Raw genomic sequence first — 18,285 nt, 5'->3', positions numbered from 1 at the left:
AATGTGAATTTTGGACTTTTTCTTAACTGCAGTAATAAGCCCTAATTGAGAGATTTTCAATAATATATCATAAGTGGTACTTATTTTCATTGATTTCAGAGTTATAGCTAAATAAAATTTTAACATAATGAAATATTTGGTTCTTAGGGGAAGGCACATTGGTTCGAATCAGACTTCATCTCCTTCTTTTAACTTTTTTTTTAATTTAAATATATTGATTTATTAATAATTATTAACCTCTGATTGTAAAAGAAATTACAATAAATAATAATTCATTAATAACAATAAAAAAAATATTAAAAAATATCAGAAGTTATTAATGAAATAAAATTTTATGTACTTTTAATTTAAAAAAAATGTGTATATGTAATTTAATAGGCGTAAAGGAAGGCATGTGGTATCCACATCAGAGTTTTTATGTCAGTTTCATATTTTGAGAAAATTTTCCTTTACAAAATATGAATTTTTAACAAATTTTAATTTAAATCAATTGTAATTTATTCAAATTATTTAAAGAAAAATGTCCAAAACTAAATAGTCACAAATTGTGTACAATTATGAACTATATTACTTCGGTTTGATTATTAACATAAATTTAATACAACGCATATTTAAAAATTGTTTCATAAAACATTGACTTAAATTTACCAATTTTATTAAATTATTATTAACTCCACTGATAATTATACGTAAGTTAACTGATAAGAATATTAATAATGTAATTATTAAAGAATGACATCAGTTATCAATCATTATTTTGAAACGTTTAAACGGCAAGACATTAAAATAATAATATACATTTTAAAATTATTTTGTCTAAGGTGTATAATTATCTCTGCATAATATATATTTTTACATACTGTAATGTAGACGTGAAAATTAGTTACATAAGATTGTATTTTTATTTGATATTCAGGAGGATGATAGAGTAGAATCTGATAAAGAAAAGCATGCTTATTTTTTCTTTCTTTAGAAATTTCTTCTTTTTTCTCTTTTATTTTATCTTCTTATTCTCTTTGTAAAATTAAAAGAAACAACATATTATATCATTGAAGAAGTTAACTTGAGGTTATAGAAAAAAGATTACGATCGAAACATTGGATTTTTATACTTCCAACAAGAATACATTTGTATTCCTTTGCTTGGGTATGTGTTTTTAAGTTAATGTTGCATACGTTATAGAACAGACTTCGTTAATCTTACATAATATTGTCTTATTAGATACTAAACAAAAAGCCTCCTTATTTGTTATCTTAATACTGTCCTATTTCTATTGTTTTACAACCAATATAACGTTGTAAGTTGTATTATTTCTTTTATAAAATTTATATTTTCGAGTAAATATCTGATTTTCTTGTAAGTTACATTATTGTTATTTTTTTTTTACATCCAAGAAGTTTATTTTTTAATTGTTATTTTCTTTTTATTTTATTTGTATGGCACATTTGAGGGAGTTTTACGTAAAAATGTAGACTCATAAAACGTTTTTAATTATATTTATAAATATCTTTACCGTTATAAGTTATATGATATTTTTTATTAGTTTGAATTTTATATTATACTAATATATACCGTTTACAAAAAGATTATATTTAAATTTATTGATAATTCAAGGATTTTTTTTAATTTTCTTCCAAGAATTATAAATAAAAAAAACCTGTATGAATTTTAATTCATAATTATTTGTTAATCATAAATCCATGGAAAAAACTATTATAAATTTAAATCTAGGAAAGCTTCTTTTACTTTCGCGTTTAGCGCTATAGAGCTACAGCTTGTAGAAGGGAAAGTATTGTAATCGGTCCAAATTGGGCATATGCGGTTCTCACTGGATCTTTACGTTTTGACATCTAAGGAAAATCCCAAAAACTGGATGAAAATTTTTCGGATGTTGGTATGTGCGTGAGTATGCTCGGTTGTTGCCCTCTACATCACCTTCAGAACTACCCAAGTGATTTTGACCAAACTTAGTCAGATTACTTCTATATACGGGGCATTGTTGCCGTTAAATTTTCAACTTAAAACATCAAGGAGGTGATGCTGTAGAGAAAGGTCACCAGTATCTCGAGATTTCGCCTGATTAAGGTGTTAATTTTTTTTGGCGCATTTCTTAACAATTAAAAAATAATATTTTCAAAAAAAGTTTGCAAAATCGCATCCCCACCCCAAAAACCTCTAAATAAACTAGTGGCTAAGTGGGTATACTTTATTAGTACCCCCTCTCACCACAAGGAGCGCTAGTGTAGCACTGACGTACAGCTGCTGAAGTCGACTGCCGGTGGACCTGAAACCTCCGGGCCACCGTTAGGTATTGCATCAGTGGATGAGGATGTAGCGTGTGAAAATTTAATGTCTGACGGGGATTCGAACTGGTTTGTTGTGATGTAACAGGTGAACGGTAGAATTAAATGAATAAATAATATTTAAAGTGGGTGCTACTGTCGCCACACCCGCACGAATGAAATACGGTATGCGCGCGCGGTTTAGTTAGAAGCATTGAATTAAACAAAAAAATATTTTATTTAAATAAAATGATAATTATTTTAAATTAAGTTGTGTGTGTAAGCCGTGCATCAGAAAAAAAGCCGGGTGATGGGAAAGTCCTATAATTGTGGTCAGCATTTTTTTTTTGCTATAAAAATTAAGTCTAAATAATATCTAAAACTGACTTTTGAAATCAGATAAAAGTAATACAAATTACTTTTTTATTTTTATTTTTTTTTAAGAGGATATTATTTCAAAATTCAGTGATTATATCATTTTATATATTATTTTTTACGTAATACTATTGTAATATTGACTGCAGTTTAATGCTCTGAAGAATACTTTTTTCGTAATTAAGAAACATAAATAAAGTGACTAAAATTAGAAGAGCTATTATAATTTCTGATCTTCTTGGCGGTGTGGTAGCATCTTCATTTTTCATCCTAAAGGTTCTGGGTTCAAATTCCGGCAGGTTGGTCTAGTGGTGAACTTGTCGTCGCAAATCAGCTGATTTCGAAGTCAAGAGTTCTAAGGTTCAAATCCTAGTAAAGGCAACTGCCTTTAATATACTTTCATAAAAATAACTACTTTCATACGAATTTAAATACTAGATCGTGGATACCGGTGTTCTTTGGTGGTTGGGTTTCAATTAATCACACATTTCAAAAATGGTTGACATGAGACTGTACAAGACCACATTTCACTTACACACATATCATCCTCATTCTTCCTCTGAAGTAATACCTGACGGTGATTCCCGGAGATTAAACAGGAAAAAAAATCGAGAAACGCTAGCCCACCTAGCCCTGGTCTAATGGTTAACTCGTCATCGGAAATCAGCTGATTTCGAAGTCAAGAGTTCTATGGTTCAAATCCTAATAAAGACAATTACTTTTATACGGATTTGGATACTAAATCGTGGCCGGTGTTCTTTGTTGGTTGGGTTTTAATTAACCACACTTCTCAGGAAGGGTCGACTTGAGACTGTACAAGATTATACTTCATTCACATTCATACATATCATCCTCATTCATCCTCTTAAGTAATACCTTGCGGCGTTACTGGAGGCTAAACAGAAAAAAGAGAGAGTCTAGAAAAAAGAGAAAGAAAGAGTGACTGAGAAACACTGGTCTGAGATAACCTTACATAGATTATTATCCTTGTTTACAGGAATTTTTTTAAAATTTGTTAAATTCAGTTGGTACTATAAATTTTGGGGTCGTATTTTAATAATAATAATAATTTAAAAAATCCTACTGAAGTAATATAAATCATCTTTAAAAATGAAAAGTAAATTTAGTACAGTTTTCTGGAATTATATTTAGTTATAAAGTAAAGATATCGATATATGCAAATGTTTATTTAATGATGTTAATAAAATGTTTTACTAGACATCTAATTCCTTAAATAAAAACCACAAATTGTAAAATTAACTAAATTTGACTATTATCTTCCATCTTTTGAATTTTTATTGATATCGTATGAATAATGTTGTTTTTATTCTTTAATAACTTTAATATTTTATTTTATTTACACATTTATTCACGGAAACCATATAGTAAGCCTACAGTATTTAAATTAGCCTCATTTATTATGAGAGAACCTGTCTACAGAATTGTAACCGCATTACCTCGGGCAAAAATATATGAATTACTCATACTGTACATAGGTTAATATATTTAATAATAATAATAATAATGACTAAATAAAGTATTATTACAGAATACTGAGTCATTATAAAATAACGCATGTAAATCATTTTGAATTTCCAGAGACTGACTGAATGAAGTACTCGTAAAAAAAAAAAAAAAAAAAAAAAAAAATTAAATCTTTAACTTATAGGCATATGTAACGAATAGCTTTTGAATACAGAATACAAATTACATTTAGTGTTTCACGTGTCTTGTATAACCTTTTAAGAATGCTAATTTTCACAAATTAATAACAACCATCGTACTCCCTCACTATATCACACATGTAACATATATACACGCTTATATACATATATATGTAAATGATAATGTATATAATTTTTTTAAATATTTCTATTGAAATCATTAAAGAGGTTAAATACGGATGAGTAAGCGTTTAATATGGCACGATGATGGTTTAGAAATGATGACACCACTTTTTGAATTTATTATTAATGTAATTGGATATAATAAAACATATAATTTTGTGTATATATACGTTTTTTTTTTCTTTAAATATGATACAATTTTAAATAATTTATAAAGTTTTGTACGTTTTATGTAGTTTTTCTTATAAAATAAGAATTATAAATTTGTTAAAATTAAAATACAGTTTATGAAAATAAATTATTTTATCCAGTGTAATGGGTTGTAGCCTAAAATGATTTTAATGTATTACGTAATTAGGAATATATATATATATATATATATATATATTATTTTTAAAATATCTCTAGTGTAATTATATTGGTAGATGTGTGTTTTTCTATATATACAAATTACTCAATTATTTTTTCCCCTTTTAAGAAATAATAATAACAACACAAATAATTAATTCCTCGTATATTATTAAAAAATATCTAATAATTTCTGTATAAAATGAGGTAAATGTTTATGAAGATTATAAATCTGATTAGATATTTTTTTATACGTGATAGCCCGTAGGTCTAATTCTTTAATAATATACCGTATGCCGCTCCTTGTCTTACCCGTATTTTAAATTTGGTTTTTATCGTAGGTTTTATGTAAACGTCATCATCATAATATTCGTATATAATACTAGCAAACCCGGCAATGCTTCGCTATTGCTAGATTTCAGTATATATATATATATAGATTAAATGAACACAATTGAAAGTTTGATAAAACATCAACAAAATAAACAGTACGGAACTTTAAAAAATTTTACATTTCCCTTTTACCCTTTCTCTTTTCCTCATTTTCCTTTTCCCATTTTCATTTGTACCATATTCCCTTTCATTTCCCCCCTTTTCATTTCCCTTTTCCCCTTTCCCTTACCGTTACCTTTCCCCATTTATCTTTCCTTACTTCCCCTTTCTCCTTCCTCTTTTATTTTTCTCCTTTCCCCTTTTCATTTCCTTTCCCCCTTTTTTTATTTTTTCTATTTTCTCCTTCTTTCATTTTTACCTTCTTCCCTTTTACCTTTTTCGATTTTTCCCTTTCTCCCTTTTTCCCCGCGCGTAAATCGGTCCAATAATTTTTTAGTCTATAGCGGGCACACATATCGGAAACATTGAAATGGAATCGTAAAATATTTAGTATAGTTTTTTTTTTGTCTTCAGTCATTTGACTGTTTTGATCCAGCTCTCCAAGATTCCCTACCTAGTGCTAGTCGTTTCATTTCAGTATACCCTCTACATCCTACATCCCTAATAATTTGTTTTACATATTCCAAACGTGGCCTGCCTACACAATTTTTTCCTTCTACCTGTCCTTCCAATATTAAAGCAACTATTCCAGGATGCCTTAGTATGTGGCCTATAAGTCTGTCTCTTCTTTTAACTATATTTTTCCAAATGCTTCTTTCTTCATCTATTTGCCGCAATACCTCTTCATTTGTTACTTTATCCACCCATCTGAATTTTAACATTCTCCTATAGCACCACATTTCAAAAGCTTCTAATCTTTTCTTCTCAGATACTCCGATTGACCAAGTTTCACTTCCATATAAAGCGACACTCCAAACATACACTTTCAACAATCTTTTCCTGACATTTAAATTAATTTTTGATGTAAACAAATTATATTTCTTACTGAAGGCTCGTTCAGCTTGTGCTGTTCAGCATTTTATATCGCTCCTGCTTCGTCCATCTTTAGTAATTCTACTTCCCAAATAACAAAATTCTTCTACTTCCATAATCTTTTCTCCTCCTATTTTCACATTCAGTGGTCCATCATTGTTATTTCTACTACATTTCATTACTTTTGTTTTGTTCTTGTTTATTTTCATGCGATAGTTCTTGCGTAGGACTTCATCTATGCCGTTCATTGTTTCTTCTAAATGCTTTTTACTCTCGGCTAGAATTACTATATCATCAGCAAATCGTAGCATCTTTATCTTTTCACCTTGTACTGTTACTCCGAAACTAAATTGTTCTTTAGTACAGTGTGTGTTGCTTTTACGTCCAAGAAATAGCGTTGTTTTTCAAAAAAAGCATGTTTTTACCTGTCACGTGTGACATCTTAGGTATAAAAATAGTAGGTATATAAAAACACGCACGTATTCGAATGCAACGTTGTATCAAAATTTCAAAGCAATCGGTGAAGAACTTTTGGAGATTTAAGATTTTGAACAAATGAACATTTATATTTTTATTTATATAGTTAAATATAAGTATTTTCCTGTATTTGGATGTAAGAACATTTATGTTAATGTATGTCTATTAAAAAGTAAATACAGTACGATCCGCTGTAACGCGGCCATCCGGAGGCAACTGTTGTACCCGCGTTACAAGCTAACCGAGTTAATTAGAAACTAAAGTGTTAAACGAAAAACTTAATACCAATTGAGTTAATATTATAACACAATACTACAGTTAAAAATGAGAATATTAGAGGATGAAATAGAATGTAAAAAAATACATATACAATACCGAATATGTGTTGTGCAGTAGTTGGACATTTTTGTAGTTGGATTTCATTTTCAGATTTTTTTCGGAACGGTAAACTACGGTAATTGTGTAGTGTTTTACCCATTTTCCCTAAGAGTACGCTAGAATCAAACATAATATGTTCCAAAAACGAAATTCTTCAGAAATTGCAAAAAATAATTTAGGTACTTCTTGAAGCAAATTAAAAATAAAATTACATTATTGTAATGTAATTTTGGCTGAAATATTCAATTCTATAATCAAAATGGTAGTTTTAATTATATTTATGAATTAAATTTGGAACTAGTTAGTTTTGACAATGTGCGTTCACCAGGTGATGTTGTTGCACACACAGTCCATTATTAATTTAAATATCTTTAGATATTGTATAAGTATTATTAAAAAAAGCTTATGTGTACATCACATGACTTCCTTGTACGCCTATTAAATTACATATACACATTTTTTTTAAAATGAAAAGTACATAAAATTTTATTTCATTAATAACTTCTGATGTTTTTTTTAATTGTTATTATTGAATTATTATTTATTGTAAACATTTTTTTACAATCAGAGGTTAAATTAAAAAAACACGAATATGAAATTTAATTTTAACCAATGAGCCTTCTTTAAGATCAAAATATTTCATTAATTAATTTTTTTACTATAACTCTGGAAGCAATGAAAATAAGTACCACTTATGACATATTGTTGAAAAGCTCTCACTAAGGTCTTATTATTGCAGTTAAGAAAAAGTCTAAAATTCAGATTTTTTTTTATTTTGAGCTTTTTTGGACACTTTTGGTCCAGTCGATTACAATCAAAAGGGGAAGTGCACAACTAGATGTTACAACAGTCCTAAATCCAAATGTTCAGCATCCTACGGCTAATCGTTTTTTAGTTATGCGAGATACATACGTACGTATGCATCTCGCATAACGCATTACGCCGAAACTAGTCAAAATCTGGAAACCAAAATTTTTTCGCGATTACAGTACTTCTTTGTACGAAGTACAATACTTGTACGTAGTAATAATACTTTTAATTATAAATAACTACACAGAAACAACTCGTACAAAACCAAACTAATCAATATAATCTCGATAACTCGTAAGCAGAAATTACGGCCTCTGATTGGCTGTCAGTACAACTGATGAAAACTAACATGTTCTGGAAGAACGTATTAGTTTTGGCACTAACCGTCAACTTTAGGCTCTATTTTCCATACGAAATACCAGTTTTGATTCTAACTAATAACATAATCGAATTCTACGATACAAATACTAACGAAAAGCACTGCCACCTAAATTTTCGAATTTTTGGAACATGTGATGTTTGATTCTAGCGTACTCCCGTATAGCCAAATTGAAAAAAATCTGATGTGGACACCACATGACTTCCTTGTACACCTATTAAATTATATATACACATTTTTTGCTGCACTTCATTTAAACTTATTTCATTTGAAAGTGAGATACGATCCTCTAATTCTTTAATAAAGTGGACAGTTAGTTATACAGTTGCTAAAATATTAGTTCAAATTTTATACAGTTATTAATTCAACAATATTACCTTAAATATTAAGATAGGGTAAAGGTCCCTTTATTACTCTTTAAATAAATGTAAGTCTTGTATCTATGTAATACTATGCTTTTTAAATTATTGATGTAACCATCAACAAAATGAAAAAAAAAACGAATAATCAGATGTTTCATCAAATTTGATGTGGACACCACATGACACTTGTACGGCTTTAAATTACTTATACACATTTTTTTTAAATGAATGGTACATAAAATTTTATTTCATTAATAACGTCTAATATTTTTTCATATTTTTTTTAATTTGTTATTATTGAATTATTATTTATCATAAAAACGTTACAATCAGAGGTTAACAATTATTAATAGATCAACATATTTAAATTAAAAGAAAAAAGTTAAAAAAAAGGAGATGAAGTCTGATTCGAACCGATGTGCCTTTCCCTTGTGAGATCCAAAAATGTTATTAATTCAAATTTTATTTGGCTATAACGCTGCCAAAATCCAATTTTTGGGGGATTTTGATCTTTTTTGGACACTTTTGGTTTAGTCGATTGCAATCAAAAGGGAAGGTGCACAACTAGATGTTACAACAGCCCTATATACAAAATTTCAACGTACTTCGGATAATCGTTTTTGATTTATGCGAGATACATTCATACGTACGTACGCCGAAACTAGTCACAATGAATTCAGGGATGGTCATAATGGACATTTCCATTAAAATCTGAAAACCAAAATTCTTCACGATCACAATACTTTCTTTACTTTATACAAGGTAGTAAAAAACATTAACTGTAGTAACTGATCTGAATTCAAAATACTGTGACGTAATATATGATGCTACTTTATTAGAACACATTACTATATCAACACAACACATCTGAAGATAAGGGAAAATATTAAGTCAACGTAGATTTTTGATAACGTTATTTTATTTTTTTATCTTCCTGTTCATACAGTAAAGCTACATGCAATTTCACAGAGCTAAATGTATTAAGCGCATTTATTTATTCTGTTCAATACGTTACGAAATTAAAATTAATTTTTACTCTTTTATACCTACTAGAAAATAGGAAAGTTTTTTTTTTTACATCTGATAACAGTTTTTTTTTTTGGAACATCATTTATTCGCGTTATTTTGAACAGCGTTATAGAGGGGTCGTACTGTTTAACAAAAACGATGAAGGTTGATTGAGATATCTTTAAAATTTGAAAAAACGGTAAAAAATATTTGAAAAAATAAACGTAATAGTCATGAAAAATATGATAGCAATAAAAGTAGATTATTACAAAAAACGATAGTTTTTACTTTTATTTTATGAGATCATTTGCAATAAAACTGATTTCAATTCATTTTCACAGCACGTAAACGAAAGAATTTTATTCATTACTAGTAGTTTGCCGACGCTGATGAAAGCTTCCGTACTAGTATGTACACATACCTTCTATCTATACATATTATAAAATGATAACTCTGGTGGTCGTTCCTGTGTGCACATCACGCAAAACTACCGGTCATATTTTAATAAAAATTGCAGATTTATACCTTAGAAGCGTGGTCATTATCCCATTAAGATTATCACGATATTCCTAATGGGGATTAAGATATTAAATATACTTAAAAAAATCATGTTTCCTATATTTCTGTTACCATGATAAATTTTGATTAAAGAATATCTGTAAAATATTTAATATTTTATTAGTTTATTATTATTATAATACACATTATAATAATACATTATTATAATAATACAAATTATAAACACATTTAACGAGCATTTATGGGTTTTTATTGTTTATTTTAGCTGTCAATAATGATCAAAAGTAAAAATTCTGACAACACAGTTGTAGGATACTCCCGTCACGCGGCTTAAGCATCGTTCCGGGAAAGTCCTACAACTGTCGGTTGTTTCTGATGCACGATTTACACAAACAACTTAGTTTAAAATATTTATCAGTTTTATTTAAATACTCGTACAATATTTTTTCATTTATTTTAATCAATGATTCTAACTAAAGCGCGCGCGCATATCGTATTTAATTCGCGCGGTTGTGGCAGTACTTCTTCTTCTTCTTTCAATTTAGCCTCCGGAACCACCGTCAGGATTAATTCAGAGGATGAATGAGGATGATATGTATGAGTGTAAATGAAGTGTAGTCTTGTACAGTCTTAGGTCAACCGTTTCTGAGATGTGTGGTTAATTGAAACCCAACCACCAAAGAACATCGGTATCCACGATCTAGTATTCTAATCCGTATAAAAGTAACTGCCTTCACTAGGATTTGAACCTTAGTTCGCTCGACTTCAAAATCAGCTGATTTGTGAAGTCGTGTTTACAGCTAAATCAACCCGGTGGGATGGGTGTGGCGATACTAGACGATAATCAGTACTAACTAAACTAATGTAATTTCCCAACTTACATAGAACAAATTTGTACGGTCGGCAGATTAGTGTACCCGTGAGGCTTAACACACCAGGTACCGACTCGACAAGGCGATCGAGTTCGAGACCCAGCCAGACCGACTTACTTTTCTTCACTTTAAATATTATTCATTTATTTAATTCTACCGCTCACCTGTGACGTCACAACATAGCAAACGACTACAACAACATTTTTTTGGGTGGGAGTGCGATTTTGCAAAACTTTTTTTCGGATATTATTATTTTTTAATTGTTAAAAAATGTGCCTAAGAAAATTATGTTCTTAATTAGGCGGGAGATTCCCGGTGTAAGGAGTTCCCTTCTACCAAGCACCTAAGTCTCTTTGGACAGCCCCTGACGGAGAGTCTTATACTTATCATAAGTATTTACATTTAGATTAAGACTTCGGGGATTGGCATCCCCATGGGCCTAGCCTCTGTAGCATTTCTTCTCATTACACACAGAGCTGCAGAACACTTTACACTACATACATATACTTAACCAAAAACACTACACAATTTACAACATATTTCTTCATCCAACAATATCCTACACTATCTCTTCTTACACTTGCACTCAGTGGTGTTGCGACACCTTAAAAAACGCAACCGTAACCCAAGATAGAAATTATCGTGCCGATGGATGGATGGCCTAATGCAGTGATTTTTTTTTAATTAAAAAAAAATTTACAAATTTTCAAAGAAATAAATGATGTAGAGAATATTAAAATAGTAGGTTGTTAATAAACTGATTAATGAAGACAGTAATTGTAATTTAGGTTATCTAAAATTAACTAAAAGAAAGATTGAAACTAGAATATAGGAATGTTGTTATTATTATAAGTAAAGAAGGCGAAAAAGACATTTGCTGTGAAAAATGATTGTAATAAACCACAATTAGACAGTTGGAATACTTAAAAAGAAATTGCAAACAATTTATCTTTTTTTTTTATTTTCACTAGTTTTATTTAAACATGACTGCTGTTTCGATACATAGTACCTTCTTCAGATGTTAAGTACATAATAATAAAGCTTAAAAGTTAGATACAAAGAACAAGGTAAAGGCATTAAATTAATAGACATAAAGTACATAAAGATAATGTGCAACAGTAGAGAGTGTACACATTTATCAGGTATGTATAGATTTATCATTTAATACTATTAGTCTATTTCAAAAAATGAGCAGTATTTACATTTAGATTCAAAGCTTATCACAACATTTATAAGTGTAATAATGATGAACTATTCAAGTCTAACTTATCATTTCAAAGTAAATTAAAATTTTTATGTTTATTAATTTCCAATGACTAAAAGGTTAAGTTTTAAACCTTTGTTCTATACATGTACTACTTTGAAATTATGACTAAAACCATGATTTTCATCAATTAAATGACACGCATGATTAAAATCCCTTCTGTTATTGAAAAAGCAAGTTTTTTGGTCCATTATATGTTTCCCAAAAGATGTACCTGTTTGTCCAATATAAATTTTATTACTAGAACCACCACATTCAACTTTGCAAACACCTGATTTTTTAAGTTTATCAGTTTTACTTTTGTTATTTTTAATATGAAAATCACTGTTTCTGACATATTTACTAATTTTCTGTGTGGGTTTACCAATATAATTAAGTTTGTGAAATTTCTTTTGTTGGAGTAAATTACTTTAAAAAGGAAAAACTTTGCTAATTGCCATTTTATATAATTTATTCTGAAGCAGTTGATCAATTAGACTTGTTTGGTAACCATTATTTGCCTAATAATACTAAGTTCTTTCTGAAAATTGTCATCTGTCATTGAAATATTTAACAATATATGAATATAGCTGTTGAAAGCCGCTAACTTTTGTACATACAGATGTAATGATGTGCTATTAATGACATATCAATATTTGAGGTTTTGTGATATATGAGGTGTGAGAAAAGTAATGAAATTTGTAACACTGCGAGCAATCTGGTAATGCTGTGTCTACCGGTCTGTGACCGGTTTATTCAACCCTTCCAAATGCTCAATACGAGTTTCAACTCCATTCAGCCAACACATTATTTTTGACAGCGCCACCAGTGAAGTTGTGTTTTTGTTTTGTGTTGCGAAAATGGAGCATCGGAATTTAGAGCAATGTTGTGTAATCAAGTTTTGTGTTAAACTTGGGGAATCCACGAGTGTGACCTTTGAAAAGTTGAAACAGGCCTATGGGAACATTGCTTATCAAGAGCACAAGTTTTCCGCTGGCACAAATCATTTTTGGACAGCCGAGAACACGTTGAAGATCAACCTCGCTTAGGGAGACCTTCAACTTCAAAATCTGATGAAAATGTTGAGCATGTGAGGGTTCTTGTGAAATCAGACCGTCGTTTAACAATAAGGATGATGAGTGAACAGTTAAATTTAAACACTTTCACCATACATCAAATTTTGACATACGATTTGGACATGCGAAAAGTTTGTGCGAAATTGGTGGCAAAAAACCTCACAACGGAACAGAATGACAATCTAAGAAACATGTGCATTGATCTTCTTGAGAGGATTGACAATGACCAAAAATTCTTCAATCGTTTGATCACAGGTGATGAATCCTGTATATCTGAGTACGATTCTTAAACAAAGCGGCAAAGCAAAGAGTGGCACACTCCATTATCTTCTCGACCGAAAAAATTTCAAATGAGCAAATCAAAGATCATAACCATGCTGATTTGCTTTTTTGACAGTAGGAGTATTGTGCATAAAGAATTTGTTCCTCCAGGACAAACTGTCAACCAAGTGTTTTACAAAGGTGTCTTTGAAAGGCTCAGGAAAAGAGTGATTCGCATGAGACCAGACATTTGCAGACAAGTGGATGCTTCATCATGACAATTTCCCGTGTCACATGGCCATTTCCATCAGGGAATTTTTGACCTCAATGCATTCCTACAGTTCCTCAACCCCCCTAATTCACCTGATTTGAGTCCTTCTGAATTTTTTCCTTTTCTCGAAATTGAAACATGTCTTAAAAGGACGTCATTTTGGAACTCTGGAGAACATTCAAAAGACTGTGACAACCAGTTAAAAGCCCTACCAGTTGAAGCCTTCCAGCACTGTTACCAGGAGTGGGAACAACAACTCCGTCAGTGTATAGCTGCCCAAGGGAACTACTTTGAAGGGGATAATATTGTTGTTTGAAAAGAATAAAAACTTTGGTAAGTCAGTCTCATTATTTTTGTCACACACCTCGTAAACTAAAATCTGGTTTGTTATTGATTTTTGTAACATTTAATTCTAAACAGATGATGGAATTATTTTGTTCTTCCAAAGTAAAAGTAATATCTTTGTGCAATAAGTTAATAAAATTCAATAATTTTCCTAGTTGTCTCAAGTTACCAGTAAAAACAACAAAAAATATCATCCACTTAACTTAACCAAAATTTGAAATATTTAAAGAAAGGATGAGAACAAATTTTATTTTTTAAATCATTCATAAAATTTTGTTGAACCACATTTCTAAGGTTAATATTCATGTTTAAATGATAATTTAAAAGTAGTTTAGAATTTTTAACTTTATTAACTTTCATAGACTAAAAATGGTTTAATTTTCATAAGATGTACTTTAAAATTAATTCAAGTACTTTAAAATTAATTCATGTGTTTTCTTGGAAAAAAGTAAGTACTCAAATCATGTATTTTTGTGAATTTAATGGATGTATAGTTCTCAAAATTTTTAATTTTTGTAGGCAAACAATGTTTTGTAGAATTTATCTCTTGATAAGAAATTTTCTTATTAACCTTATTTTCAAAATTCATTACAAGTTCACACTTTACAACTAAAATTCCTAATCTTTCTTGGATTTGTTTGACTTTAGATGTAACTAAAATCTTTCTCTAAAAAATTAATTTCATGTTCACTAAACCATACATTTTTTAAACTCATAACTATCTTCACTGATTTAATGCATTTATCTTGTTCTTTGTATCTAACTTTTATGCTGCACTTAACATCTGAAGAAGGTACTATGTATTGAAACAGCTGTCATGTTTAAATAAAACTAGTGAAAATAAAAAAACATACATTGTTTTCATTTTCCAATTTTTTATTATGAATTTTCATCAAGTATCAACTCATTTTACATCATTATCAACAATAATGTACAGAGCCCATTGTTGAATAACAATAACAGAAATATTAACCTTTTAAATTCACTAAAAATTTTTTTATGAATGTTTCATTTTACAAAAACATGAAACTTAACATAGGAGAAATTACTAAAATGTTTGAAAGGACCATTCTGTATTCTTTTTGATAATTTTTATTTAATTGATCCCAATAATAAGAAGTGACCAATCCTAATCAATTCCTGAAATGAATAGTGGTGACCAATCTGAGCGGAAAGTTTTGTGCTTTAAATTGTTTTTCACCTTTTACTTGGGCTATCTGAAATGATACTATAAATAACAGTTGGTTTTATTTTATTTACATTTAAAAATAACCCCGGTATGGTATTACTTAAGTATTGCTTATTTATGAGTACCGGTATTTATTAACTTCTTTTTATTATACATTTTTCTTTAGTTATGTACGAGTAGATGGATAAAATTGTTTTATTTCCATTTTCGTACTATAATATAGATGAGTTGCAAACATTTTACAAAACTGCAATTATTATTCATCAGCCGAGACTTGGAATAAAATGAATAAAAAAAGTGTTGTCAGTGCTCCAAGACATAAGTAATCTGTGTAGGTAGTTAATACTACCTTAATAATAATTATGTTAAATTACAATTAAAAGTACAAAATAATGCCTATGTTCATAATTATGTCGAAAACAGTAAAATATCTTATAGAATTTTATCAAAAATATTAATCTTAATCGTTCAATATATTATACAAACCTCAATTTACAAAATCTAATTTTCTTTTACTATACAAAAAAACCATACTCCATTTTTTGACTGATTACTATACTTTCCTTCTTTCTTTCAGTATAGCTCTAAATCTATGATGCCAGGAAAAGAATAACAAAGTATTTTATAAGCAGTATTACAATAATAATCTTTTAATAATAAAAAAAAAAATCTTATTGTTTAAAATGTATTAGATACACATAATTTTTGATATTTTGTAATTCTATTTTATGTTTGTAACCTTTACTTTTACTTCCCCAACAACTAGTGATGAAAAATATTCAAAACACATATTTAACATTTATTTTTACAAATTTATTCCACTAACTGTTTAGAATAGCTGTTTGCTTTGTAAGTATAATTTATGTTATTTCAAATGTATAAATGCACAGGAAATGAATAACAAAAAATGAATATAAATTGTACGACAATTAAAATTTTTTATTGTTTTTTTTAATGTAAATTACAATAAATTTTATTATGGCTTAAGTGCCTGTTGCTAAGCTAATTCTACTTTTTGTAAAATTTAACCATCAATTAATTATTTGTTTGTAGACAGTTGAGCAAGTATAATATCAGATTATATACCAATATAGTACAAGCATTCTCTCAGTGCTTCTTACCTGGGATGAAACTAATTGTATCCTCAAACTAATGGAGTCTGAGGATATGCAATGTAGTTTTTGTTTTATTTGCATTGTCTTTTTTCTGTTTATACAACTTAATGTATGTTTTGTTGTGTGTGTGTGTGTGTGTGTATGTACATACATACATACATATATATATTAATAATTTATAATATGTTAAATAATTTTCAAATTCTACAATACCAAAGTAAATTATGTGTAAAATTAAAAATAAATATTTTTTTTGCTGGTTTGATAATTCAAGTGTGTTTTTTATGAGTATATAGTAGTTTAATATATATAACATCCATAAAAAAAAAAACAATTTCATTGTAAAATTTAGTGAATCTCTTATGAAAAAAAAAAAACATTATGAAATAAAAAAATGGGCGCAGTAATGCTGCAAATGCCTGAAAAACACTTATACTGTGAAAGTATCCCTCAAAAAACAATTATTAGTCCTGAATCAAGAAAAAAATTATATTTTTAAAATACAAAACTTCTCCACACAGGACTGTTTCAATTACATAATAATAAATAGCAAAATAATGTTAATCTAAATAAATGTTGCTCTTAATGATCGAGTAGCTTGCTTGCTTTTTCTAACCCAGCTGTTTGTCATATTTTGAAACAGCTCTGTGGTGAATGAACCTTTGTAATTTAAAAAATATCTTTTTTTTTTATCATTTGGGACAAACAATTGTTTTTTGTGGAATACCTTCATATTGTTTTTCAGAGGGGCGTTTGTACTATTCACAATTTTTTTAATTTTATAATGTTTTTGTCATAGGAGGTTTACTAACACTTTTACAAAGAAATTGTTTCTTTTGGTGGTTGTAATAACACTTATTTTGGGTATAATATGTACATATATACATACAATATATATATATATATATATATATATATATTGTACATTACATATATACATATGTATATATGTAATATATACATCATTTTGCAATGATGTACATGAAAATATGAAATAAAAAAACAAATTGAAAATGTGTTACCTTTAGATTGTAGTTGTTAATTTTCCTGGCAAAAATACATATTTCATATATGTGTATTTTTATTAATACTAATAAATATCATTTTTAATATTTCCATTTAACTGGTAATTACCTTATCATAGACCAGCTGAATGTAATGCAGCAGTAATGTTGGTGCATCATCATAATTTTACCCTTCATCATAATACACAAAAAAATATATGATCTGTATATTTATATATATATATATATATAATTGTATTATTTATATTTAATAACTTTTATTAAATATTAAAATATTTATTATATTTAAATATTTATTAAATATTAAAACTTTTATTATTAACTTTTAATAACTTTTTAATTCCTATTTTATTATATTTATTGTATAATTTAGTTTTTTCAGAATAATCTTCTGTTTCATCCTAGAATTTTCTGAACCCTGATAGCCTAAAACCTATCCGTCTTCTGACAGAATATACATGGGAAAATGGAGATTTCAATTTTTCTTGATGAGAATTTAGTAAAACATGAGATTGTAGCCTGCTCTATCTGACTAAATGTAGATGAAACATATAATTTTTCAAACAAATAATAACATAATTTTTCCAGTTTGTTATAAAGTTTTCATGGTTTTTATGAAGTCAAGTAATGTTGGCTTTATAAAAATGTATAAAAATATGTCAATTAATGAATATTTAATAATTAAAAATAGCTTCTATATAAAGAAAGATGCATTACAAAGCAGTATTATTGGTTATC

Source organism: Lycorma delicatula, chromosome 8, assembly GCF_047948215.1.
Source record: "Lycorma delicatula isolate Av1 chromosome 8, ASM4794821v1, whole genome shotgun sequence".
NCBI lineage: Eukaryota > Metazoa > Arthropoda > Insecta > Hemiptera > Fulgoridae > Lycorma > Lycorma delicatula.
Note: the sequence above shows the minus strand (reverse complement) of the source record.